A 15,320-nucleotide genomic window follows, 5' to 3' on the forward strand; every position below is an offset into this window, starting at 1 on the left:
TCAAGGTAACAACAATAGATAAAATAGATGTTGTAGTTGTTTGCTTGTTTCGTTGTGTGTGTGTGCGTGTGTGTGTGTGTGTGTGTGTGTGTGTGTGTTGTGTGTTTTAATTTTGTTTCGTTTTGCTTTTTGCAACAATGTTACGATACACATACTCGAAGTGAAATTAATCAATAAATGGAATGAGAGTTGAAGCCAGGGAGATGGTTCCCGGGGGTGGGTTTCCTGGTGAAACCATAATGATAGCAGACTCAATAGCCTATTACCACGTCTCTGAGCCACCTTGGCATCAAGGAGCTCCTTGATGGCATGGATGGTAATAAGTCTGCCGTCACGCCATACTGATCAACATGGGACCATCATGCATGCAGTCAGCAAGGAACCACCTTCCTAATCAAGCTCATCCAAATCAGGGCCGTTGATTGTCACAGGACTTAGATTTTCCTCTATCGACTATTGGGGGAGGAGACAAGAATAACTATTTAATGTTCAGTATTGGGGGAACGAGAGAGGGCAGCGACCAAGCTGGAGGAGGGTAAGGGATAAGGTAGGCCTATTATGTCCCCTCCCTCACGAGGAGCTTTAACGTAATTTAAAGCTGGTATTGAAATCCAGTGATCTGGTGCACCTTGAGAAGAATGATTGGGAAATTTTCTTTCCAAAAAAGAGTAAACAAAATGAACACATTTTAATGAAAATTTTGAAAGTATGGCCGTGGACAATACGTTGGTTACAAATTGCCCTACATCGACACGATCGACAAAAAAAAAAAAAAAAAAAAAAAAAAAAAAAAAAAAAAAACTTAATTACTTCACTCACATTTTCTGCCGTCTATTAATGTGTTCGGATGTACACATATTTACCCAAAAGAAAAACTTTTTTTTTTTTTCATAATAAACTGTTGGCCCTATAACATAGCAATAAATCTGAAACCATGAATCGTCGATCATTCACTTGTTACGGGTCACATACTAGGAGTATATATAATTCTATATACAACAGGCTGAGCTGGCACATACGGGGGGGGGGGGGGGGAATAACGACAACGTATTACAGGTGGCATGAAAAAATATGTGGGAAAACATTGAAGGGATGGTGGTGTAGTACTGGTTGAGGTGAGGATTCAGCCTTCAACGTTTTGCGAGATATTTAGATACTTTTCTAGAATACAAAATGTTAAAGAGCATACAATATTTCAAGGGGAATTGAAAGCTTATTTAATGAAAATCGGTTTTGAAATGACTGAGATATCCAAAAGCAACGTAAAACAAAGATCCTCATAAAAGTCGTGACCTGCATGCTGCATTTTATTAGAATCGCTTTTCTTGGATATCTCAGCCAATTCAAGACCAATTTTCATCCAAAAATGATAAACTATGAATTCCTCTAAGAAGTACACGTTCTTTCATATTTCATGAGAGGTTTCCCATTTTCTCACAAACACACACAAACAAGTTGGAAACCTGCAGCTCTATCTAAATCAAAACTGTACCACCCCTTTAACATTCCTGTACCACGTTGTTACCACACCAATTCATTAAAGGACCTTGTTCGCTTTAATTATACTTGTGGATTGAGTGAATGCAGCAATATTAGTAGAACACATCAGTGAAAGTGTGAGAAAAATCAGACTGTCCTTAGGGTTCAGGAGTATAATTTGTTTCTGCACAGCAGTCACTGCAAAGGGAAAATATAAAGGGAATTTCACAACATTTCTTTGTTTTTAGAAAAAAATACACACTCCCTTGACTTGACATTGACGTCCGGCATGTTAAGGGTAATATTTTCCCCCTGCCTTCTGGAAGAACCAAGTTAGTGAGTGCTCTATTATTATCATTATTATTATTATTATTATATTTATCATCTCTGTCTTCACAAGATATCTCTTGGAGATTAATATCACGTCAAGTTCCATCCTGGAACCTTAGACTTCCAGTACTTTTTCTCAGGATTCGTGCCGTCCCCAGCAATGCTGCTTTTTCAGGGGCGGATCCAGGGAGGACCACAACCGGCGCACGCCCCCCCCTTTATTTTTTGTTGAAACAAAAGAAATAAAAAGAAAAAAATGGGGGGAGGGGTGCGTGCGCCCCCCCTTTATTTTTGTAAACACGCCCCCTCTTTACGAAATTCCTGGATCCGCCCCTGTTTTTGGAGCGTTTGCACTCGATCGGGCACACCAACGTCGTCCAAGTGCCGTCGCAGCTGCTTTGGCGTTGTTCCGAGTGCTCCGACAACAATAGGGATCACCTTCGTTCTCATATTCCACAGGCGGCGAAGCTCTCTGGCAAGGTCTTGGTACTTCTCTATCTTTTCGTTCTCCTTCTCGGCTACTCTGCTGTCTCCCGGTACCGCGACATCGACGATTGTGCACATCTGTCGAGCCCTTTCTACGACGATGATATCCGGACGCCTGTGCTGGATGACATTTTCAGTTTGAACATCGAAATCCCACAGGATTTTAACTTATCATTATTATTATTATTATTATTATTATTATTATTATTATTATTATTATTATTATTATTATTATTATTATTATTATTATTATTATTATTATTATTATTATTGTTATTATTATTATTATTATTATTATTGTTATTATTATTATTGTCATTATTGTCATTATTATTATTATTTCTATTATTATCATTATTATCATTGTATGCTAGAAATGTGCATGAAGATGCGTTGAATTTTCTTTACATTTTCTTTTTATTGTTCTATACAATGACATTACAAGCTGTATAGTAGTCCTCTCATCCGGCGATGGGGGCACCGAAACTTCAGAAATTCATAATTTTTGAATGGATCCTAGTCCGATTTTCCTCAAACTTCCACTGATGTTTATGTTCTATAGACATTTGTCGCATTCTCTCTCTCTCCACATGACGGTGCATGAACATGTCTTTTAAACTTCGATGGAAAAATGTTCATCGTTCAAAATATAGCGTCTCCTTATGCAATTATGTATACTTCCAACTCTTACACATTATTTGAGAATGCAAAATTCCTTACTTATGTATACATAAGAATATTATTCTCTTTTGTTTTAAATAAGAAAAGTGCTTTCAAACTTGATGCATTAGAGATTCTTTTCTCCATAAGATTATGGTCCCCGGCATCACAATCCATGGGCGGCGGAACCAAGAAAATGGGGGCTCGAGAAGTGGGCTATAATGTATACCACCGTGACTATAACCTAAGCACACGCACTCATTTTTTACGATGAAAATGCAACTGACTAAACTCATGAATATACACCTTTTCCACGAAGGTTTTTCACTATGGTCCCCTTGCGGCATTTGCGCTGAACTCCCCCCCCCCTCCCCCCCCTCCCCCCCCCATCACACTAAAAAGCCAGATACGACCATAGGTTACATGATTCATGATTATACATAACATTTTTTTTTTCATGACCAGATTCTTCTATATCTCCCCATTTTCACAATCGCTAATGTATTCTTTACAATCTCTTAATATGATGCAAAATTGCACACAATAGTTTTTTTGATTAGTGGCACGAAAACGTGCAAATCGAAACAACGTTATTTTGAAGTGCGATAACTGATAATCATTCTTGATAATGTTGTTTCAGTTAGACGTACTTATGCCGTTCTGTTCCCCCCCCCCCATACCATGTTATCACACTGTTACAAGATTACAATGTGTATTGTGTATCTTCCTCACTCGTCTTAATCCTATAAAGCCCAAGCTATTTTGATCCCTTTCAGACCCAAGGGGGGGGGGGGGGGCGGCTTCTTTATTTTATGATGTATGACCGTCATATATTTGGCACATGGGTAGAGCAACTCGTACTCTACAATATGACCCAGCATTTGAAATTTCTCAAGGTCGTCCACTGAGGGCGCTATTCACCAACATATAAAGAAATACATAGGAAATACGCTAAAATCATGTTTTTTTCTGTTAATTTCTTTATCCCCAGTATATATCTTTTTATTTTATATCAATCATTTTCATATTTACAACAAAGGAAAAGCAAGTCAACCTTCACTCTTTCTTAAGGTTGAAATTTCTCAAGGTCAACACATGGGGCGCTATTCATTACAATATAAAGAAATATATAAAACCTATGTGCTTGGAATGAATACATATATTGGTATCGCATTTCATATTTCCAAAATATTGTAATTTTGAGTTTGCAGATTGATAATATGATAAAAAATGATATTACAGGCAAAGCTTGTATTTGCTGTATTTTCGATTATTCTTATTATATTGTTTGATGCCTATGTCATATAGAAAATAAAGAAAATAATAAGAAAACCATTTCAGGGTAATTCACAACCATAATTCCTTCATCCTTTGGTCCTTCAGCAAATTACAGCCAAGAAAACCCCCATTTCATCCATTATTATATCGTTAACTGAAATTGGAACAGAAAATCATGCAAAATCTGACGAACATGGTTGTCAGTTTATGGTTACCATGGCAACCATCAATATCGGACAAATTATGTTGGGAATACTGTTTGATCTGTAGACATTACGAATGTAATCTGACAAGAAATAAAATAAGCCCCCCCCCCCCCCCAAAAAAAGAGAGAGAGAGAGAGAGAGAGAGAGAGAGAGAAAGAAAGAGAAAGAGAAACAAACAAACAAGCCCGAGAGTTAGGGAGAGGAAATTTAAGAATTGAAGGTATAAAGTAGTAAAATTAAATCAAATGCCCTATTTACTTTTGAAAATTAAGTTAATGTGTTTATAGGAAACACAAGAAATTTTGGAGGACCTACACACACACGCACACGCAAGTACACCTGGATGTGCATCCACTAACACAAAGCGAGAAAAGAAAGAGAGAGAAGAGCAAGAATCCCTACATATATTTCTCTTTTTTTTTTCTTTTTTTTTTGATGATGACGCTAATAATAATACCCATTATTGTGCGAGGACTTGCATTATGGTCCTCAAGGAGGTGATAAATCCTTGGTCCTGTCCAAAGTTAACGGGAATTTTGCAAAGCCCGTATAAGTTTGCCTGCAACGTATAATTCGAATTATTCTGTTCGAGAAATGACGTTTACAACTTTCGGTTTGGGTGAAGCATATTATATTATTATCATTTCTGCATGATTTTGTCGTTTCTTTTGTGTGTGCGCTAGGTTTTTGATGTTGTTGTTGCTCAGCCGAACCGATAATCAGCGTGCTTTACTTGTGTCTCTGTGTGTGTGTATGACTATGTGTGTTTGTGTGGTTTTTCTTTTTTGTCAATTTTATTTTTAACTCTGCAGCCGTGCATGGAGAATAATAGTTCGATCGCCATCGCTGCATTCGCCAGCTATAATGCACTCGTGAAGAGCTCGATTGCTGTATGCGCACTATCGACTATGCAATGTAACGCGATCAATAACGACGTTGTTTTGTGTAGGCCTATGTATCATATACAGAGCGTTGTTATTAACCCATGCATCATACACGTGGATAATTATAGACAGTCATGCAATGTCGAATAACCTGTCTATAGCGGTGACCTGTTTGTAAAGGTCACTATTTCCGTCTCTCTTCACAGTAAGAAAAACAGTTTCAACTTTACACCTTATAAAGGTGCAGACTATAATGCCACACTATACCATAGTATAGGAATCCCTTTATGAGTGTGACTTTGCACCACAGACCACAAAGGTGCAGAAATGCACTTTTAAAGGTGCTCCAAATGACATTAAAAAAGTGCAAAGTTGAGCCTATTTTTCTTAGAGTGTTGGGTGGCTGTCACAGACAAGTTTATGGTACACACTACAAAACAGACAAAAGAGAGCAATACAGATTTGTAGAAATCACAGCCTTTATAGCACGAAGCCCTTCGTGATCTTGTGAGGACAATCGGCTTCATCGTATATTAAAATGTTCTTTGCACAATCTCGGTGATTTCATTTTGATCATTCTTTACATTTCAATATTGGACAGCTCGTAGTATCTTTCCAGTGTTAAGTCCAAATACAATATGTATGAGCAGAATTCTGGTAGGCCTCTATGAACTTCCATACTCGTCGATTATGATTATGTATCGTATAATAGTTTACCTCCTTAAACATGAATACTGAGTGCAAGAAATACGAAGAATGAACTGGAAATGCAATTGCGATCACTCATACACCCGATTTTCATGAGGTCTTACTCAGTAAATTCCAATATAAATTTCATTATTTTCCTAAGAATAAAACACTTTTATTTTTGAATTCTTGAAAATGTGAGGAAACTATTTACTAAAAAAAAAAAAAAAAAAAGCTTCTGCTGCAGCCTACAACTATGCAAAGTGGCAAGTTAAGAAGTCCTCATTTAGACTACACACTTCCTTCCTCATGCTTCTACGTTCTGTGTATGCCGCCTATCTCTATCTCTCTCTCTCTCTCTGTCTCCCTCTCTGTCACTATCTCACGCATCACCGTGGAGAAACAACAAAGGACTAGGTGCTGTCAGTTTCAGTTCCAATTGGCTTCGTTCCGCTTGTTTCATGAGAAGCTTTAATCAGTTTTTGTTGTGTTCATTATCAGAGAACAACTTTATATGCAAGCTACGTGCCTATATACGACTGATACTGATATTAATGTTTAAAAACCATACGAAAGTTAGAATTTCATGAAATTTAGACATTTGAATTTCAAGTTTTGTTCAGAACAAGAACTTTGGAAACTTGATTTTCATGAGAGATTTGAGACTTACGTGAATAATAATAATAGTAATAATAATAATAATAATTATTATTATTATTATTATTATTATTATCATTATTATTATTATTATTATTATTATTATTATTATTATTATCATCATCATCATCATCATCATCATCATCATCATCGTCATCATCATAAGAATGGTTTTGGTTTAAAAAAAATTGCAAACTCGTAACCCGAAGACTAAAATTATACATACATTGCAATTAGATATAAATACCTCCAAATTAAGTAAATCACATTGAACTGTGCGGTATAAATTGTGCTGTGACGTGCCATTAAACAGTCTCCCTATCAAGTTTTGCATAATTAGATTATGTTGTTGTTTTTCACAAGCTGTACTATAATGTACTTCTTTTTTTCAATGTCCTGTATATTTTGGTATTCATATACTATCTTGTATGATTATTTCGATATTGTGCTTTTTATTGTGATATTGGTTTGTAAACCCGATGTCATTGTGCTTTAACTCAGCGAATAAAGAACGGAGTGCATGAACTGACTCTGCTATTTCAACCGTGAACTTTTATACTCTTATATCATTATTATCATAATCATCACTCTTTTGTCATTTACGTCATTGTAGTGTATAATAGCGAATATAGGTCTAACACCTGTAGGCCTCGGCCCTACGTAATTCCCTTCAGAGAATATGGACTTTAAGAATTAAAGAAAAAGAAAAAGGCAGAATACATACATGTTTCACTCTTTTTTTTTTCCCACTGATCATCCCAATCAGTTGTAAATATCTCCTCTCCTGTTCTCCCCGCATCCCGTATCTCAGCTCCTCCTGGAGTACATCGGCCAGAGACCTGCGGGAGGGGGGAACGAACTTACAAGAAGGTCGACAACCCACATGTTTTAGCCAGGGAAATTCCAGAAAGTATTTTCGGTTGCACAACAAAGAAATCATTAATTTTTACGTCTTCTTATTTTTGTCGGGCGTCTAATCTTAAGGGTACATGTATTAGGTTAGAGACATGAAATTATAGCCCGATAAGCATATTAAACATTGAAATAGGCCAGAGTCCGAGTCAACGCGCGATGAAGGCGAACCGGGGAATGCGCATGCCTTTCACGTATGAATTTACAGGATGAATAATTGTACGCAATGTCATTCAAATACGGTGTGCTCGACTATTATAATCATAGCACATCTGAAAATAACGGCATATTTCATCTGAAAAATTAATCACTGGACATTTTTCCGGTTACATCGATTTCAAGGAGAAACAAACAGTGTAATTTAAAGTTACGTATATCTAATTCATCTTCTCATTCAATTTCTAGCGACACAACCATGTCACATTAAAGGGGAATGGATTAAAAAAAATACCCGTATGTGGATTGAGTTAATGCAGCTGTATTCACAGTCGGAGACATTAGTGAAGCTTGAAGAAAATTGGACAATCGTTCAAAATTTAAGAATTTTTAAAGATTTGGTGCCGCCATCCCTTTTAGAAATGAGAATATTTCAGTGCGTGACGTCACTGCAGGACGATATCGAGAAAACATAAAGAGAATTCAAACTAATTATTTACATTTTCTAGCATATAATGAAAGAGCTCTTGACCTTATACCTCTTACAGAAAGTAGGGGAAATAATATTATTATCCTATCCTATGATTGTATAGGACAATGATATCCCGAAATATACATGCGCATCGAGTGGGTGCAGCAATAGTAGAAGAACACCCCTGACGAAAGTCGGGCAATCAGTTTCAAAAGTTGTGCATTTTTATAGTTCCGTTGCAGCATCGTTGTATGAGAAGACCACTACAGTTCGTACCTTCAAGTATGGAAAACGATTATAGAGAAAATGTAAAGAGAATTCCACAAAATTTTATTCATGAAAAGTGCACATTCCTTGACTTGTAACCCTAAGTACGCTATAAAATGAAAATATGTCGTTTTCTTTACGTATTTTCGTTCATAATCGTTCTCCACATGTGACATCACAAGGTTTTGTAGCGATGGCGGCACCAAATCTTTAAAAATTCATAACTTCTAAACAGATTGTCCAATTTTCCTCAAACTTTCACGGATGTCTTCTACTAATGTTGCTGCATTCACACGATCCATTCTGGATTATCAATCCGGTTTCATTCCATTTCTCCTTTAACATATTTAAGTCGATGGAGTGCGCGCTCTTCATTAAAAAAGAAGAAGAAGAAAAAGGTGTAACTCTCTTTATTATCCACATATCATATTTGGGTATTTCCCTTTAATGCTTCCTGTTTGAATCTTCAGAAGTTCTAGCAAATAGAACTAAATCTTGTCTTCATAATTCATCCCAACACATATAAATTCAAAGTTCCAAATACTTCTCCCTCAATCTACACCCCTCTTGTTTTATACAAAACATGTGTGCGCACTTTTTTTTCCAATAATTCTTATTTCTCATTCCATATTTAATGCAAATGAAAATTTACACAATTACTTTAAATGTGTTAATTAACTGAATTGGTTGTGAATATATATATATATATATATATATATATATATATATATATACATGTATATATATATATACATGTATATATATATACATAATATATATTCATATATAATGCAATATAATATATCAACTCATTACGATGAAAAAAAAAGCTGAAAATATTTAACATGATTTTGAAACTAAACAATCGCAATCCAATAACGTAAAATATCAAACAGAGTGAACTCATGCATTTTTGGAATCCACTTACACACATACACACACGCACACACACACACACACATATATATATATATATATATATATATATATATATATATATGAAGTGATATCATACATTGTATAATGAAAGACAAAAAACTCATCAGACTTCAGTAAAATCTTGAAATATGATCATAGATCATTTAATGTTTTATCCATTATAAGATGACTCCAATTTCACCAAATTTGTGAAAATTTACAGTATATACACACTGTACAGTAATATACATGATTCAATTGTATTTACACATGTACTTATTAATCACAGGAAAGTCAATGTCTACTTAATGACCATGACTTACACTGCATTTTGTCAAGCAACAACTTTGAAAAAAAAAAAAATCAGGAGAGAATAAATGAAGACTTTTTTAAAGCCTTTTATTGAATGAAATAATGCAGAACATAATAGCATGCCAGACATGGTGAAGCCAGTAATTCATCAAAGTACATGTTTGTTCTTCAGAAATATCTAGGAAAAAATTCCCCAAAGTAAATATTTGGCTCGGCTTTTCACAATCAAACTACTCAATTGTTGCTGTTTGTGGGCAATGAGAATAAATAAAACCAAAACATCTTATGTTTGCTGCTAATAAATACACAATATACACAGTACAAATAATGAAGAACTAAATGCAAGCAAATGTGGCACTAGTCTGCACAAGAAAAAAAAAATGTTAGTGTCCTCTTCAAGAAGGTTTCTCTTGCTTTCAAAGACAGATTTTTTCCCCCTTTTGCTAAACAACATTATGTGCTAGAAGTACTTGTATAACATGTTTGAATTTTTCCATGATTGTCCGTTTTATTATTATCATCCACATATTATCAGTCACCGACAAAAGCATCATACGGACAAAACGCACATATCCATCTTGGGGAGAGTATGGCTATACCTACCGATTGCACTGCTAGAAATGTAACATAATTATCTTATTGTCATATCTGTATACAGGAAATATAGCAGGGGGATGTTAACAATAACAAGGACAAAGACACAGTATTGTTTCCAAATATGCTGGTCACACTGGGGAAGGGGAGTTACTTGTGTACATAAACCCTGCTGCTCCACGGCATTGGTGCATAATGGCTCATATATAGATTACACAGTGGTGCTTCTTGTTTCAGCAATTAATGTTTCGAGTTCTGTACACAACAAAAAGCTGACTTTTAAACAATTCCATGTCTCTCGCACCTACGTATATACTGCAATTCTCTCACCTGGATTAACTCCCTCCACTGTAAGATTAAGAGGATTATGAAGATTATACTGAAGATTACGAGGAGTGTAATCAATGTGGATTTTGTGTGTGTAAAGAACACTTACATGACAAGTACTTGATACATATAACAAAGTAATTTTTGTGCCTCGAATTCTGATGTTTCTTTGTATTTTTCTTTCTGTCAAATCCTTTTACCAATCTCATTATTTTCTTTCCAAATTTCCAAATGGCATCTCACAAGCAATGATTACTGACAAGGCAAAATTAATCAGATTTTGGTTATGACAAGTCACAATCAAACCCTTGATCAAAAGATTTCATACTCTGACATCCGAAATTTTGAAGAAGCTCTTGCAAGAAGCAAAATTATGCATTTAAATTCACATAGAGAGGGATGAAAAATATGGAAGATAAGAATAATGGCTACTGACGATCTCTGAATTTGTGAGACTCATCATTTTCCTACATTACCAGTATTCCTGACATCAATTTCTTAAAATCACTCAAACAATCCAGCAGTGATTTATATTATGCGTTTCCATATTGTATATTTGCAATTATTTTTTTTTCTCTTCTCCCAAAGTCAGCTTGATTGCATCTCCTATAGTCTACAAAGTGCAGTGTGTACGGAACAGATTTTATTAATTGAAAGCAAAATGCTACTCCTTGTTCTTTCAAGAATGTGAAGTCAAACAAATGGATTAAAAGTTTCATTACAATCAGACATACAGTAAGAAAGATGAGAAAATCTATATAGTTATATCAGGAAATGGTGACATTTTTCTCAACCGCATGAAATTCCAATTCGTTTGTATACAGAGATATAATATTAATAACATAAATTACATAATTATTTCTCTGAAAGCATGTGACACTTCAAATCCTATCACTTTCTACATTTACTTCCAATTCTAATGAAACTTCTGCTTTTCTTTTTGATTGATTTTATTCTCCTACACAAGTGTCAGAGTAAATCAAAAAATGGAGTCACATTGGACTTTTACAGGAGAATATGTCCCCAAAATATAATACATTGTCCCCTGGTTTGTGTATGTAACTGATTACAGTAGAGAAAAACTTCAGAGGTGTTACACAGCAGAGATGGACGAAAGAAAATCACCACTACGTTGGAGCAAGGAAAGGGTGAGGTAAGTAGACCAGTAAACCAACATATTCAAATTGTTTACCTTCATGACAATAGTTTGGCTCTGACTACAAGCAATCTGACAAAGCAACACCTGACTGTGTACGCACTGGACTTCAGCAACTGATTGGACATTTTAGGAGCAACACGTGAATTGAACAGAGAAAAAACAACAACAACTTCTATCAACTTGAATACAGTAGCAAACTGGCCTATGAGTGCACAATGAAAACTACAGTTGGGTGTTTTTTTCTTTAAAGTGAATACATGTAAGGAACATTCAGCATATATAAGTTATATCTAAGGTAAAACTATATGTGTGTGTGTGTGTGTGTGTGTGTGTGTGTGTGTTGTTTGTTTGTTTGTTTGTTTGTTTTTAGCATAAAAGAGAAATTGCACAAGAGCCTGAAACGATAAAAAGTATTTTGGTACAGCATTTGCAACATTAAAAACATCTATATGAGAGCTTTACTTGTCAACTGCAGAAACATTTATTGAACAAAGGAGGTTCAAAGAGCTGGAGCTCCAACTGACTATGATTATTCAAACAGCAGTCAGTTTTCTAGCGATGCACTTGTGCATTTTGTGCCTTTGATCTCAGCATCTGATGCCACCATTTTCTTAGCAATCTGATAATTCACTTTAAACTCCAAAGTAATATACAAAGTCAGGTACATTGTGCACGTTTATTTAGTAAATTGAAATGAAATACATGTATCTCCTGATGATAAAGTATACAAAACAAAAGTCAACCCTATCCGAAGTGTAAATCAGAGATGTATCTTGTGAAATTATTAGAAATTGTACCCAGGATCCTGGAAAACAAATTTTATCACTTTTCCAATTAAAACCTGCAAATAATACCAACATGGTATAATCTTCAAGCACAGTTCTTACTAGACGAGTATGTCATATAAATGTCCGGGCACATGAATTTATGTAATTTTGACTTCTATCTCGTATATCTTTGCACAATTTCTATTCGTGAATTACTGTGTCTTTACCATTATGTACTGTTCACCTTTTACTAGTAGGGATGGCAAAATGCAATTACTGCATCATAAAGACATTATCTTCCTTAAGAGAGTGGCTGGTTATTGTGCAATGAGATAGGGATAAATTATCTTTGTATCTGTAAGACAGGTCCAGTTTGGCACAAACTTCAAATATTTCTGAATGGCAGCAGGCACGAAAGTTGGTTCAAAGGGAACAAGACTGTTTTAACTCCATCTCTTGAACCTCCTTGGTTATAGTTTAAAATGAACCTTCATATTACTCAGAAAGATGGCAGCATCAAATGAAGAGATTAAAGGCACAAATGCACCCGTGAAATTCTTTTGTGCATTCCTTCAAAACTGACAAGCTGTTTGAATAATCATGGCCGGTTGAACCTCAAGCTCTTGAACCTCCTCCACTAGGCTAGTTGTTTTGGACATTTCTGATAGAACATTCAGAAGTGAAGCACTTATGTACTATACATGATTAAAATAAGAGAATCTGAATCTACAATCAGTACTGTTGAAGGCCAAGTACTTACTACTAATAATCACATTTACATCAATACAGCCAAAGCTTTGTTATAGGGAACCAAACTGCAAGTGATGAATTTCTTTCAAAATGTACACTAGCCTTAAAGCAATTGTAATATTAAAAGTTTTCTAAACAGCGTAAAGATTTTTCAACAACCACAAAAGAAACACGACAATGATCTGTGTCCATCAAACTATCACCATCTAGCCAGACAGCACAGCACACAAAGACTGACCCATAATATGATGAAGTTGAGCATGCATTAGTTTGGCCAACTGCGTCCAACACCAAAAATAGTCAAGTGGCGTACTAACACATGTATATATACCTCCTTCAGTACACAAATCTATATATATATATATATATATAGACTATCTCTCCAGCCTTAATTGGTGTAAGTCAGACATGCAAGAGCAAACTTCAAGTATGGATTTTTCTTCTGCGAATATAGTCAGTTTGTTTTCCTTATGGATGATGCACTAAAATAATCAAGAGAATCAAAAGACATTTGAAAATAATGGCAGTACAGAGAGAGAAGAACTAATACAAACATTCTTGGCAGTAAGTTCATAACACTTCTAATAACAATGCCCTTCAACAAATAAAAATATCAATGGATTAAAGAGTTTGTTTGATAGTTACAACTCTGGATGCAAGTGTTTTCAATAAAGTATATCTTCCAGGAATATTCAACCGCACATCACCCTTTCCATTTAGATAAAAAAAAATGTAGGTCATATATCAAAAGTATAGGCTACTGCATTTTAGTGTGCAGATACCATATCTGTGAAGAAAAAAAAAATAATGTAATTGAAAATGAGACGAAAGTAAGCAAGGTATTGCATAAAAGAAATCTCCATTTTATGAGCAGGGCAACATATGTGAAAGTTTGCTGTGCAAATAAGCAATACACAAAGACATAGGACAAAAGTCCCTCGTCTAGCCCACATCAAATTTCACTGTTTTCAGTTCTACACAAATTATGTAAACACATCCAAAAGAAGAACATGTATGCCATGGTAAAATGGTATTGCTGAAATCAAAGAAATGACGAGGCACAAACTGTAATTACCTGCAAGAAAAGAAAGTCAATACCCGACATAGGAGGTTGTTTTTTTCTCCCTCCCAAGAATGGTGGACATGATTCAAGGTTGCTCATGTCCATGGCTCTACAAATAAAGGGATGACATCATTTTGTTTGAGATGGGAGGATTCAGATTTGTTTTTTTCCAAGATCATTAGAAACCACTTATAAAATATCAAAAAGCATACAATTCTAAGAGGAAGGATTCAAAGTTGATTCGATGAAAACTGGTTTTGAATTGGCCGAGAAATCCAAAAACAAAGTAACACAAAGTGGTCATAATAAAAAGTGGGTCCCACCTTTTGTTAGGACCTCTTTATGTTTGGATATCATAGCTAAATAAATAAAAAAAAACAATTTTCATCAAGGAAACTTTGAATTCTTCTTAGAATCATGTGCTCTTTAATATTCCATAAGAGGCTTCTCATTATCTCAGAAAAAGGTTGAAAACTTGAAGCCTCATCTCAACCAAAATTATACCATCCCTTTTAAATTGTGGCACTCCAAGTACTAGTGTACTTTACTTTAACATACATCTGGGATCAACTTCAACTTGATTATCCACACCAAGCTTCCCTGGCAGTTTATATCTCTAGACATGGAGTTTACATGGTGAAAAGTGACAACAATGCAGCTTTGAGTTACAAGTTCTATCGTATCGCGGACAAGTACAACCGCGAGCAATTCTTTGGCAAGTATTACGAAAATCGTATCAGCAGAGTTACATAAAAATCTAACAAGTACTACTGTAAATTCAGGTTGTAATTTCTGCTAAAAAAAAAAGAATTTCTGTTACACAGATATTCAATCTGATTCAAAATCTGAACAAAATACATTGAAATACAATATACCATTAAAAGTGGCAACAAACGAGTAGAAATGTGTATTGAACAAATCCTAAAATACACATTATCAGGACAGATTCTGCGAAG

This window comes from Diadema setosum, chromosome 14 (assembly GCF_964275005.1).
Source record: "Diadema setosum chromosome 14, eeDiaSeto1, whole genome shotgun sequence".
NCBI lineage: Eukaryota > Metazoa > Echinodermata > Echinoidea > Diadematoida > Diadematidae > Diadema > Diadema setosum.